Genomic DNA, 13916 nt, shown 5'->3' with positions numbered 1-13916 from the left:
ATAATGAAGGTTCATACAAATGAGAACGCTTCAGATTGCCTAACAAAGCCAGTCACAACAGCTAAGTTCAAGCATTGTTTGAGCTTGCTCAATCTTGTTACATGCTAAAGATTGAGGTGGAGTTCTTGAGAGTTATTAGGACGATTCTCAAGACATTACAGATGTCCTAGAAGGCAATGATGTCCACAAGGAGTATTAGGCTCGCCATGGTGGAGATTGTTGGGAAAATGGCTCACCTAAGGATACAAGGTTGGTTTTGGCGCTGAAAGGAAGATTTTGAATCTGCCTAAAAGCGACCGGTCGCTAGGCATTTACGACCGGTCGTTTTGAAGCAGATTCGAAGTCTGGAGCAACATCAACGAGCGACCGGTCGCCAGTTCTTTGCGACCGGTCGCAGGAAGCTAGCGACCGGTCGCTTAGCATTTGCGACCGGTCGTTTAGAAGCAGATTCAAGGTCTGGAGGAAAAACCAAAAGCGACCGGTCGCCAGTTCCTGGCGACCGGTCGTCCCAGTCGTGCTGTGACGATTTCTTACGCGTTTTCAACAGTGTTTTCAATGGCTATCGCTTTCCACAAGATTTCAGAGGCTTAGTGGGTCACTTCTGAGTTAAATGAACGTTGACTACCTGCTGGATAGTTGGGAGAGCACTCATGGCTAATTGGTTATCTTATTTCAAAGATATCACTCTCCATTTTCTGGTGTAAGTGGGAGGTGGCTGAGTTGGATTCTATTTACCTACTTGATCTGACATTTAGTCTAAGTGGTGACTAAAGGGAAGAACGTGGAGGACAAGCTGATATCTTATCTCTTGTCTATTGGCTTGTGTAGGAAATGGGGTGAAGTAAGATAACACAAGAGGAGAAAACAAGTTGAATAATTGTAAGTGGAAGAAGCTGGTATTCCTAGTTGAGTTAGAGCTGAAGTTTTAGTTGTGTGTTCAGAAAAACTAAGGGGAGAGCAAGAGAGTTCTCTAAGTGTATCAAGGTGTTGAGCAAGGGTGTGAGAGAAACAGATTGTGAGGGTAGTGTTCTAAGGGGGTTTCCTTTGTAAACCAAAGTTGTAACCTATCTTCATTAGTGAAATTTCTCAAGGTGATCATCAAAGAGGATGTAGGCAATTTGCTGAACCTCTATAAACACTTGTGTCATTTGTGCTTGGTTAATTTCTGAGTGTGTGTGTAAGACTCATCCATCATTGAGTTCTTTGTCCAAAGTCCATCAACAACAAGATCTTAAAAGGGCAGTGAGTTAGTCATTAATTCTCAACAAGAACTGGATTGAATGACTTATCATTGAACAGCAACCTTTGGCTATTATATAGCCTTACATGAACTAACAAACAACTGAAATACAGCCCACGATTCACACTAACAGAAACGTGGTAACGTGCATAAGGAAAGAGTCAAAATAGTAAAACAAGTCTCCCTACATAGTAGGGACTTATTTGAAACAGAAAAACAAGCCTAAATATTTGAGAATCCTATAGTAATAAGGAGTCCCAAACCCGTCATTCCCTCCCTTAAACTAACTGCCATCAAGCATTTAGTTTACATCAGTAATCTCACAAACTTCCAACAGACTCCGAAGCTTCTGAAAAGCATCAACCTTCAGTGGTTTGGTCATTACATTTGCCACTTGATTCCTTTGTAAGATTCCTCAAGAAGTGGTGCCTTACATCGATATATATGTTTGTTGCGACCATGCATCACAGGATTCTTTGAAAGCTTAATGGTTGAGCTATTATCACACTTGATAATAGTACAGACCTCATCACCATGCCTGAGCTCCTTCAATACCCTTTTCATCCAAATTGCTTGACACGCACGCATACACTACAGCTGCTACAAACTCTGCTTCCGTAGTAGATAGCGTAACAATTGGCTATTTTTTCGAACTCCATGACACAGCACTAGAACTCAGCAAGAACACATAGCCACTTGTACTCTTCCTATCTTCCATATCTCTTGCATAATCGCTATCCGTGAAAGCAAGCAATTTACCATCCCCACCTCTCTTGTAATGAATGCCGTAATTCACAGTTCCCTCTAGATATCGAAGAGCTCTCTTCGCAACTTGTAGATGAAGCTCAGTTGGTTTTGCCATACACCTGCTTATGAGACTAGTGATGAACATCATGTCTGGTCTCGTGGCAGTAAGGTACATCAAGCTTTCCACCAATTGCTTGAAGTATGTCTCATCCACAGTGATTCCATCTTCATCTTTACTGATCTTGAAGCCTGGAACAATCGGACTATTGACCTCATTGCTTTCCAGCATCCCAAATCTTTTCAGAACGTCCAGTGCATACCTTTTTTGACATATAAAGATACCATCTGCTCTTTGAGGTACTTCGATGCCAAGGAAGAATCTCATGCTTCCCAAATTAGACATATCAAACTCTCTTAACATAGAACTCTTGAACTCAGACATCATATCCTCATCATCACCAGTAAAAATTAAATCATCAACATAGTGTTGGGAAAATGGCTCACCTAAGGATACAAGGTTGGTTTTGGCGCTGAAAGGAAGATTTTGAATCTGCCTAAAAGCGACCGGTCGCTAGGCATTTGCGACCGGTCGTTTTGAAGCAGATTCGAAGTCTGGAGCAACATCAACGAGCGACCGGTCGCCAGTTCTTTGCGACCGGTCGCAGGAAGCTAGCGACCGGTCGCTTAGCATTTGCGACCGGTCGTTTAGAAGCAGATTCAAGGTCTGGAGGAAAAACCAAAAGCGACCGGTCGCCAGTTCCTGGCGACCGGTCGTCCCAGTCGTGCTGTGACGATTTCTTACGCGTTTTCAACAGTGTTTTCAATGGCTATCGCTTTCCACAAGATTTCAGAGGCTTAGTGGGTCACTTCTGAGTTAAATGAACGTTGACTACCTGCTGGATAGTTGGGAGAGCACTCATGGCTAATTGGTTATCTTATTTCAAAGATATCACTCTCCATTTTCTGGTGTAAGTGGGAGGTGGCTGAGTTGGATTCTATTTACCTACTTGATCTGACATTTAGTCTAAGTGGTGACTAAAGGGAAGAACGTGGAGGACAAGCTGATATCTTATCTCTTGTCTATTGGCTTGTGTAGGAAATGGGGTGAAGTAAGATAACACAAGAGGAGAAAACAAGTTGAATAATTGTAAGTGGAAGAAGCTGGTATTCCAAGTTGAGTTAGAGCTGTAGTTTTAGTTGTGTGTTCAGAAAAAAACTAAGGTGAGAGCAAGAGAGTTCTCTAAGTGTATCAAGGTGTTGAGCAAGGGTGTGAGAGAAACAGATTGTGAGGGTAGTGTTCTAAGGGGGTTTCCTTTGTAAACCAAAGTTGTAACCTATCTTCATTAGTGAAATTTCTCAAGGTGATCACCAAAGAGGATGTAGGCAATTTGCTGAACCTCTATAAACACTTGTGTCATTTGTGCTTGGTTAATTTCTGTGTGTGTGTGTAAGACTCATCCATCATTGAGTTCTTTGTCCAAAGTCCATCAACAACAAGATCTTAAAAGGGCAGTGAGTTAGTCATTAATTCTCAACAAGTGGTATCAGAGCTGTGTTTGGCAGCTGGTGCTAGTTCTTCTCTTGGAGTGCTAGTGTGTTGAAGATGGCAAGTGACATGGAAGCTGAGAGTGGTAGCAGTTCACAGCATATGAAGCCACCACAGGCAGCAAGTATGAAGGTGGAGTTAAAGCCTTTCACAGGGAAGGAGAACTTCACTCTTTGGCAACGAAGGATGAAGTCAGCTCTTACACAACAACAGCTCCATGTAGTGTTGGTTGGCAAGGAGAAGAAGCCAGCAAGCATGACGGATGATGAGTGGGGAGTTCTTGACGAGTTAGCCAGAGGAGCTATCGAAAACTATCTCTCCGATGAGGTGCTCATCAACGTGATAAAGGATACAGCGAAGCAAACATGGGAGAAGCTCGAAGAGATGTTTGCAGGGAAATCGTTGTCCAACAAACTCTTCCTCAAGGAAGAACTCCTGAATCTTAAGATGGAGGAGGGAGGAAATCTAATGGAACATCTAAGTAGTTTCAATAGATGTGTTGCTGACTTGCAGAGAATGGATGTGAATTATAGTCCGGAGGATAAGGCTCTCATGTTGTTGACATCCTTACCTTCGTCCTATAAACACTTCCGAACCACTCTTATGTTCGGAAAGGTTACTCTTGATTTTGAGCCTGTGGTGCAAGACATCATGACACACCATAGGATGACTCAACGTTCGGGAGAAAACTCTCAAGGTGAAGGTCTAGTTGCAAAGACCGGAGAGAGAGGTCGTTCAAAGAGGCGTGAAGGCAAGAAAGGCAATAGAGGAAGGTCCAAATCCAAGGCGAAAGATGGTTGTTTCGAGTGTGGGTCAAAGGAGCATTGGAAAAAGAATTGCCCCATATGGAAGGAGAAGAAGAACAAAGGGAAGAATGCAGCAAACACAGCGGAGGATGTCACGGAAAGTGATGGTGAGCTTTTGTGTGTTAATAGCAATGTTAAAACAAATGCATTGGCTAATTCTTCAAGGTGTTCCTCTTCCGATTGGATTTTGGATTCCGGATGCTCATATCATATGTGCTCAAACAAGGAGTGGTTTGACACGTATGAGAAAGAAGATAGCAGTGAAGTGATGATGGGGGATGGCTCAATGTGTAGAGTCAAAGGAACCGGTACAATCAAGGTAAAGATGCATGATGGGGCTGTTAGGACGCTTGGAATGGTAAGGCACATTCCAAAGTTGCGTAAGAATCTCATTTCCCTTGGAACTCTTGATAAGAATGGTTATTCATTCAAAGCAAATGGAGGGAAACTCATAGTCTCAAAAGGTTCACTTGTGATTATGAAGGGTGAGATTCAACCTAATTGTCTATATAGGTTGTGTGGTACAACAATCATAGGTGGAGCAGCTGTATCTACAAGCAAGGACTCGGAAGATGAAACTCAGCTTTGGCATTTGAGGCTAGGGCACATGAGTGAGAGGGGCATGCAGGAACTACACAACAGAAAATTGTTGAAAGGTGTTCAAAGTTGCAAGCTTGAGTTCTGCAGATTTTGTACCATGGGAAAGCAATCAAAAATAGCTTTCAAGCAGCGAAACAAAGAGGAAGAAGCTGGGCAGCATCAACAACACACTCAAGAAGAAGAAGAGGCTCAAGAACAGGTGGAGCCATCATCTATAGCTCGGTCCAGGCCCAAGAGAACCATCAAACCACCTCAAAGGTTTGGATGGGAGATGGATGCAGTTCACTATGCCCTAAATGCTAGTGAAGAAGAACCAACCACGTTCCAAGAAGCTGTTGAGAACAAGGAACGGGAAAGTTGGATGGAAGCTATGATGCAAGAGATGGAATCTCTACACCAAAACTCAGTTTGGGAGTTAGTTCCTAAACCCAAAGGTCGCAAGGTTATTGGCTGCAAATGGGTGTTTAGGAAGAAAGAAGAAATGCATGAGAAGGGTGCCACCTTATTCAAAGCTCGGTTGGTGGCAAAAGGATTCTTGCAAAAGGAGGGAGTTGATTATGATGAAATCTTCTCTCCGGTGGTGAAACATACTTCTATACGACTACTACTCTCCATAGTAGCACAAGAGGACATGGAGGTGGAGCAAATGGATGTGAAGACTGCTTTCCTTCATGGTGAATTGGAGGAAGACATCTACATGAGCCAACCTCAAGGGTTCATTGAAGCAGGGAAGGAAAATCTGGTTTGCAGGTTGAAGAAGTCTTTGTATGGACTGAAGCAATCTCCAAGGCAGTGGAACAAGTGCTTCGATTCTTACATGATGAAGATTGGGTATAGAAGATGTGAATCTGATTGTTGTGTGTACTCTCATGCATTCAAGGATGGTAACTTCATCCTTTTGCTTCTTTATGTTGATGACATGCTAATTGCATGTAAGGACATGTCAAAAATCCAGAATTTGAAGACATTACTTGGAAGGGAGTTTGACATGAAGGATCTTGGTGCTGCACAAAAGATCCTAGGAATGGAGATAAGGAGAGACAGAAAGGAAGGCAAGTTGTGGCTGTCACAAAGCAAGTATATTTCCAAGGTACTTGAAAGGTTTAATATGATGGATTGCAAACCGGTGTCTACTCCTTTGGCGGAGCATTTTAAGTTAAGTGCAAAAGAATGTCCTTCTACGAATGTGGAGAAGGAGGAAATGAGTAAAGTTCCATATGCAAGCTTGGTAGGGTGTCTCATGTATGCAATGGTGTGCACACGCCCCGACTTAGCCCAAGCCGTTAGTGTGGTGTCAAGGTATATGGCGAATCCTGGAAGGCAACATTGGACAGCAGCAAAATGGATTCTCAGGTACTTGAAGGGCACCAAAAGGCTTGGGATATTGTTTGAAAGACAACAAGGAAAGGCATGTGTGTCGGGGTATGTAGATTCTGATTATGCAGGAGATCTAGACAAGAGGAGATCCACCACAGGATATGTCTTCACTTGTGGTGGAGGACCGATTAGTTGGAGAGCAGTGTTACAATCGGTTAGTGCCTTGTCTACTACGGAAGCGGAGTATATGGCTTTAACGGAAGCTTCAAAAGAAGCGGTATGGCTGAAGAGATTGGCAAAGGAATTCGGGATAGCTCATTGTTTGAGCTTGCTCAATCTTGTTACATGCTAAAGATTGAGGTGGAGTTCTTGAGAGTTATTAGGACGATTCTCAAGACATTACAGATGTCCTAGAAGGCAATGATGTCCACAAGGAGTATTAGGCTCGCCATGGTGGAGATTGTTGGGAAAATGGCTCACCTAAGGATACAAGGTTGGTTTTGGCGCTGAAAGGAAGATTTTGAATCTGCCTAAAAGCGACCGGTCGCTAGGCATTTGCGACCGGTCGTTTTGAAGCAGATTCGAAGTCTGGAGCAACATCAACGAGCGACCGGTCGCCAGTTCTTTGCGACCGGTCGCAGGAAGCTAGCGACCGGTCGCTTAGCATTTGCGACCGGTCGTTTAGAAGCAGATTCAAGGTCTGGAGGAAAAACCAAAAGCGACCGGTCGCCAGTTCCTGGCGACCGGTCGTCCCAGTCGTGCTGTGACGATTTCTTACGCGTTTTCAACAGTGTTTTCAATGGCTATCGCTTTCCACAAGATTTCAGAGGCTTAGTGGGTCACTTCTGAGTTAAATGAACGTTGACTACCTGCTGGATAGTTGGGAGAGCACTCATGGCTAATTGGTTATCTTATTTCAAAGATATCACTCTCCATTTTCTGGTGTAAGTGGGAGGTGGCTGAGTTGGATTCTATTTACCTACTTGATCTGACATTTAGTCTAAGTGGTGACTAAAGGGAAGAACGTGGAGGACAAGCTGATATCTTATCTCTTGTCTATTGGCTTGTGTAGGAAATGGGGTGAAGTAAGATAACACAAGAGGAGAAAACAAGTTGAATAATTGTAAGTGGAAGAAGCTGGTATTCCAAGTTGAGTTAGAGCTGTAGTTTTAGTTGTGTGTTCAGAAAAAAACTAAGGTGAGAGCAAGAGAGTTCTCTAAGTGTATCAAGGTGTTGAGCAAGGGTGTGAGAGAAACAGATTGTGAGGGTAGTGTTCTAAGGGGGTTTCCTTTGTAAACCAAAGTTGTAACCTATCTTCATTAGTGAAATTTCTCAAGGTGATCACCAAAGAGGATGTAGGCAATTTGCTGAACCTCTATAAACACTTGTGTCATTTGTGCTTGGTTAATTTCTGTGTGTGTGTGTAAGACTCATCCATCATTGAGTTCTTTGTCCAAAGTCCATCAACAACAAGATCTTAAAAGGGCAGTGAGTTAGTCATTAATTCTCAACACATAGATACTTACAATGATAATCTTTCCTTCTCTGTTCCTCTTTGTAAACAAAGTTTGCTCACTGTCACACCTCTGGAAGCCTTCATTCATGAAATGTGCTTCGATCCAACTAAACCAAGCTTGTGGAGCTTGTTTTAATCCGTACAAAGCCTTGTGTAGCTTGTAGACGAAATGCTCCTTGCCTTTCTTCTCGTAACCCCTTGGTTGCTCAACGTAAACATTTTCACTTAGCTCTCCATGAAGGAATGCTGACTTGACATCCAACTGAAAAATCTTCCAACCATTTTGGGCTGCCAGAGCAATGATCGTTCTCACCATGTCCATCCTTGCCACTGGTGCAAGGACCTCTGTGTAGTCTATGCCGTGCTTCTGTGAGTAGCCTTTGGCTACTAAGCATGCCTTATGCTTGTCAATCTCCCCATGCTCATTGTACTTGGTATTGTAAACCCACTTGACACCGATCTTTTTAGCTCCAGCAGGCAACTCAGTTAATGTCCATGCCTTGTTCTTTTCAATGGAGTTGATCTCACTGTCCATATATAGCTTGTCTCCACTTCACATTCCTCACTGCTTCTTCAAAATGAAAAGGATCTTCAGTTGCCACAACTTGTGCCATGTGTGCCTCATCTTCACTCAAACCTTCTCCACCAACATAATCGTTCAAATAAGGAGGAAGACGTCTCACTCTCCCTTCATTCTCACCAGGCTCATTAGGATTTCCTACTTCTCTACCCCGTGCTTCTTCACTGCCCTCACTCTCACTTATTTCCCTTCTATCACCATTGCCATCTTCACCTCTATTTTCACTCACCCTCTCTTCACCCTCATTGTTTTCGTCATTTTCTCCCCACTCCAAGTCTAACAAGATTTGCACCTCAAAATTCACTCCCCAATCCCACTGCTTTTCTTCCTAAAAAAAAACATCTCTACTCATAACAATTCTTCTAGCTATAGGATCAAACAATCTATACCCCTTGGACTCCTCACTCCCCAATCCCACGCTTCACTCTAGCGTTGCCTTCATATTTCTTTTTCATGGATTCCCAGATCTTCTTTGATGTATCCTTCTCCAAGATCGTCTCCAGAATTCTATCGCTTGGAAAAGATAGTTCTTGGCCTTGAGGTCCTTGAGCTTCAATGGTTCTAACTCTTTATGCTGCCCTTCTGATAGAGGTCATGCTCCTATTGCCGGCTCTTCATAACCGGTTTCAATCATACTCCAATACTCTTTGCTTCGAAAGAAAATTTTCCATAAGCATGATCCAATGGTCATAATGACCATCAAAACGTGGAATGGCTGGTTGCACATAATTTCCTTCGGTGGTCATCTTCCTCTCTCTCTCTCTCTCTCTCTCTCTCTGTGTTTTGAAATCACTCAAAAGCTGCGGCTTCTTTTTCTCAGGCCCAGTGGGAGCTCTGATACCAGTTTGTTGAGAATGAGAACAAGAAAGCAAAGAACTCAAACGCAATAACTCGATTGAATGACTTATCATTGAACAGCAACCTTTGGCTATTATATAGCCTTACATGAACTAACAAACAGCTGAAATACAGCCCACGATTCACACTAACAGAAATGAGGTAACGTGCATAAGGAAAGAGTCAAAACAGTAAAACAAGTCTCTCTACATAGTAGGGACTTATTTGGAACAGAAAAACAAACCTAAATATCTGAGAATCGTATAGAAAAAAGGAGTCCCAAACCCGTCAGTTGATAGGGAGGGGAAATTTCAGAAAGTGTGACATGAGTTAAGATAAGAAAGAAAAAGCAGCCAATCACACAAGCCGTAATGGCAAGTCCCGGAGAATGACATAATACTGCATATGTCCCTGTAATGAATGCAACCACCATAAAAATTAAAGCCAACATAGTGATATACAACACCACGTCAAACGCTGCAGAAGTCCCTTTTCGCTTTGTGTGCATCGATACATAAAGGTGCATCAAGACAGAGAAACTAGACATACACAAGGCGAGTGTGTTTGTTATAACAAAGGCCTTGAAAGCTGCATTTTTTGATAGAACTGCAAAACCCTGCTCTGGTCCTTTTTCACTTTGGTAACCACCAGGGATGGTGAAACCTGCTGTGAATGTTACAGTTGCTATGAGGGCAGCAACTACTGTTGTGAAAAATGGACAAACACTTTCACTCACTCCCCTAATGATCTTGTTGTTGATGGACTTTGTGACACACACAATGATGGATGAATCACACACACACACACTTGAGACAACAACCAAGCACAAAGTGACACAAGAATTTATAGAGGTTCAGCAATTGCCTACATCCTCTTGGTGATCCCCTTGAGAAATTCACTTCATGAAAGAATAAGTTACAACTTTGGTTTTACACAGAAAAACCCCCTTAGAACTCTATTCTCTCCCCAAGCTCTCTTTTCTCTCACACCCTTTGCTCAACACTTTGATGCACTTGTGAACACTCTCACAACCCTTGGTGTTTTCCCCCTTGGTGTCAAGACTCTCAAGACCCCAACTCAGCTCCTAAACTTGAACTGATTGCTCTCTCTCACGTTCTCCCTTGGTGAGTTAACCTCCTTTGAACACAATAGCACCCAGCTACTTGGCCACCTTGAGATTAACCACACCTAACTTCAACTTGCTTTCTCATCTTATAATGTCTTGCTTTATCTCCATTACCTACACAAACCAATGGACACAAGATAAGGCACCATCTTGTCTTCCACGTTCCTTCCTTTAGTCTCCCACTTAGACTAAAGATCATATCATGCAAGTAAACAAATCCCACTTCAGCCACCTTCCACAAAACCAGAAAATGGAGAATGGATTCTCCAAACCAAGACAACCAATTGGCAATGAGTGCTCTCCCAACTATCCAGCAGGTAGTCCACCTTCTTTTACCTCAGAAGTGACCCACTAAGCCTCTGAAATCTTGTGGAAAGCGATAGCCCTCGAAAACACAGTTGAAAACACGTAAGAAATCGTCACAGCACAACTGGGACGACCGGTCGCCAGGAACTGGCGACCGGTCGCTTTTGGACTGAGGCTTCAGTTTCGAATCTGTTTCTTTACGACCGGTCGCAAATGGCACGCGACCGGTCGCTCATGCTTCCTGCGACCGGTCGCAAAGAACTAGCGACCGGTCGCCCCATGCATTTGCTCCAGACTTCGAATCTGCTCCAAAACGACCGGTCGCCCAAACCTAGCGACCGGTCGCATCCTGAGACACATGCATCCTTAAATGTGAGCCATTTTCCAACAACTACCAGATGGGCTTCCCTAACATTGTTCGTTTTATTCCTGTCTTCACCACCTTTGTTTTCCTTCAATTTCCGATGGCCACCATAACTTTTCCTTAGAATTCGATGGCTTGATTCTGCACCATTCTTTTTCAAAGCTTGTTCCAGATATATCTGCAACACAGACCATCAATGTAGAGTTGCAAATTTTTAGTTGAGTCTCCGACACAAATTCTCACTTAACGAGGGATTATTAAGTTATCTAGATAAAAGTTCATACCTCATTTCTTGAATCATCAGCTATAATGACATCAAGAGCGTTCATGTTTTCCTTATTGAATGCCATCTTATCAACTCTAGCATCACCAATGAAACGAGTCCCGCCGAAAGAAACATCAAGTAGGTGGAGGGGTGTGTTGCCGTCAACGTCCTTGGCATTTAGGAGGATGTTGCTAAGCCATGAATCCTTTAGAACAATAGTCGTGATTTGTGATTGATGTTTCTCCAAAGCATAATGAAGAGCATTTCGACGTCTTTGGTCGACCAGTTCACAACAATCAGGACAATGAGAAATAAGTTGTTTCACTACACCTACATGGCCTCTGTAGGCTGCGATGTGAAGAGCGGTCTTCTTATCAGCTTTGTCAACAATGTAGGCAGAGGATCTATGAGCTTACAGTAGTTGTTTTACAATTGAAGTACAACCAGAGAGTGCAGCGCAGTGAAGTGGGGTCCACCCTTGTTCATCTGCTGCTATCGCCAAATCCTTTTTCTTCTCTAGTATTTCTTTGGTCATTTCTAAATTTAAAAAAAATGAAATAAAAATAAATACAAACTGGGTTAGGCAACCGAACCAAGATGAACCGAGAGACACATTCTAACAACCGAACCAACGTCTTTTGGGAGTGACCCATCCATAGGTTTTACTAACCGTGGTCGGTTCACCATCGGCTTGATTCAGTTAGCTTCAGAAATATCCCACCCAAAAGGAAAGTGAATAAAAAACAATGTATAATTGGAAAGTGAATCAAAAAGGAAAAGAAAATGTAAGTTTATATACTTTTATCACCGTTAATCGCTGCAGCATGCAAAGCCGTTCTTCCAATGGGGCCTTGGTAATTTGGATCCGTGCAAGTGCTAAGTATTTGAGAGAACAAAACACCATATTTCCTCTCGGCAGCCAAATAAAGTGGAGTCTCCCCAGCATCATTAGCAGAGGAGGAAAAGTCAGGGTCTTCTCTGGTCAGTATCTCCACCACACGAAAGTGATTAAATCGCACTGCAAAGTGCAAGGCTGTGTCCTTCTCCTTATTGGTTTCCCTTATGAGCTTCTGCCAGCTGGCGTCTACTGATGATGAGGGCCCATTCTCAAGGTCTTCACAAGGGCCAGCTTTTGCAGTTTTGATAAGAAGTTCAACTATATCAGCACGCCCATGTCTGGCCGCAATGTGTAAGGCAGTCTCGCCACTCTCGTTCTTCTGCAATAGCAGTGCTGGACACATTTGAAGGATTTTATCCACAACGCTGGGTGGCCTCAACACTTTTTCTTTTGGTTCGACAAAATTTGGGCTGCTTGCAAAAGCTATATAAATATGGAGGACCGTGTTCTTGGTTGGAGTCAATATTTGGTCAAGATGGTGTCCAGCACTTGTTGTGAATTAAAGACTAACTCACTGCCCTTTTAAGATCTTGTTGTTGATGGACTTTAGACAAAGAACTCAATGATGGATGAGTCTTACACACACACACAGAAATTAACCAAGCACAAATGACACAAGTGTTTATAGAGGTTCAGCAAATTGCCTACATCCTCTTTGGTGATCACCTTGAGAAATTTCACTAATAAAGATAGGTTACAACTTTGGTTTACAAAGGAAACCCCCTTAGAACACTACCCTCACAATCTGTTTCTCACTCACCCTTGCTCAACACCTTGATACACTTAGAGAACTCTCTTACTCTCCCCTTGGTTTTTCTGAAACTCTCACAGAAAAACTCTAACTAGTTTCCAGCTTTTGCCACTACATTTGTTCAACATTCTTTCTCCCTTGTGTTATCTTACTTCATCCCATTACCTACACAAGCCAATGGACAAGAGATAGGATATCTGATTGTCCTCCACGTTCTTTCCTTTTAGTCACCACTTAGACTAAGGGTCAGATTAGGTAGGTAATACAATCCCACTCAGCCACCTCCATTAAACCAGAAAATGGAGAGGAGATTAATCAAAATAGGATAACCAATTAGCCATGAGTGCTCTCCCAACTATCCAGCAGGTAGTCAACCCTCTTTTACCTCAGAAGTGATCCATTAAGCACCTGCAAACTCGTGGAAAGCGATAGCCATTGAAAAGACAGTTGAAAATACGTAAGCAAAGCATCACAGCACGACTGGAGCGACCGGTCGTCAGGAATGGGCGACCGGTCGCCAGAATTTTTCCCTCCAGACTTTGAATCTGCTTCTAAGCGACCGGTCGCAAATGTCCAGCGACCGGTCGCTCGTGTGCCTGCGACCGGTCGCAAAGAACTAGCGACCGGTCGCTCTTCAGTTTTGCTTCCAGACTTCGAATCTGCTTCAAAACGACCGGTCGCAAATGTCCAGCGACCGGTCGCTTTTAGGCAGATTCAAAATCATCCTTTGAGCGCCAAAAAACTTTGTATCCTTTTAGGTGAGCCATTTTTCCAACAGCACTAAGGACATCAGTTTTGCCTTCTTTTGCAGCGTTGAAAACATCAAGATCCATGCCCCTGATTAAAACTGTGTTGTCTGTTGCAGCTTCCTGATCAATGGCATTGGCCAATGCTAATGGAGTGCTACTCTCAGTCTGATCAGTCGAATGATCCATTTTGGGTCCGTACCGGAAATTCTAAACCAACGGCTCTTTTTGAATGGATGTTGGGATATTAATCAGAAGATGATATGAGTGG

General features: G+C 43.1%; 1 pseudogene; it reads right to left on the bottom strand.

The window, feature by feature from the left end:
• Positions 1-7749: 7749 nt before the first annotated feature.
• Positions 7750-13732, bottom strand: LOC148293365 (uncharacterized; annotated as a pseudogene).
• Between the last annotated feature and the right edge of the window lie 184 nt (positions 13733-13916).

The sequence above is a fragment of the Prunus avium genome, chromosome 7 (genome assembly GCF_965620075.1).
Source record: "Prunus avium chromosome 7, drPruAviu1.hap1.1, whole genome shotgun sequence".
In the NCBI taxonomy this organism is placed as follows: domain Eukaryota; kingdom Viridiplantae; phylum Streptophyta; class Magnoliopsida; order Rosales; family Rosaceae; genus Prunus; species Prunus avium.
Note: the sequence above shows the minus strand (reverse complement) of the source record. Positions and strands in the feature narration are given on the sequence as shown.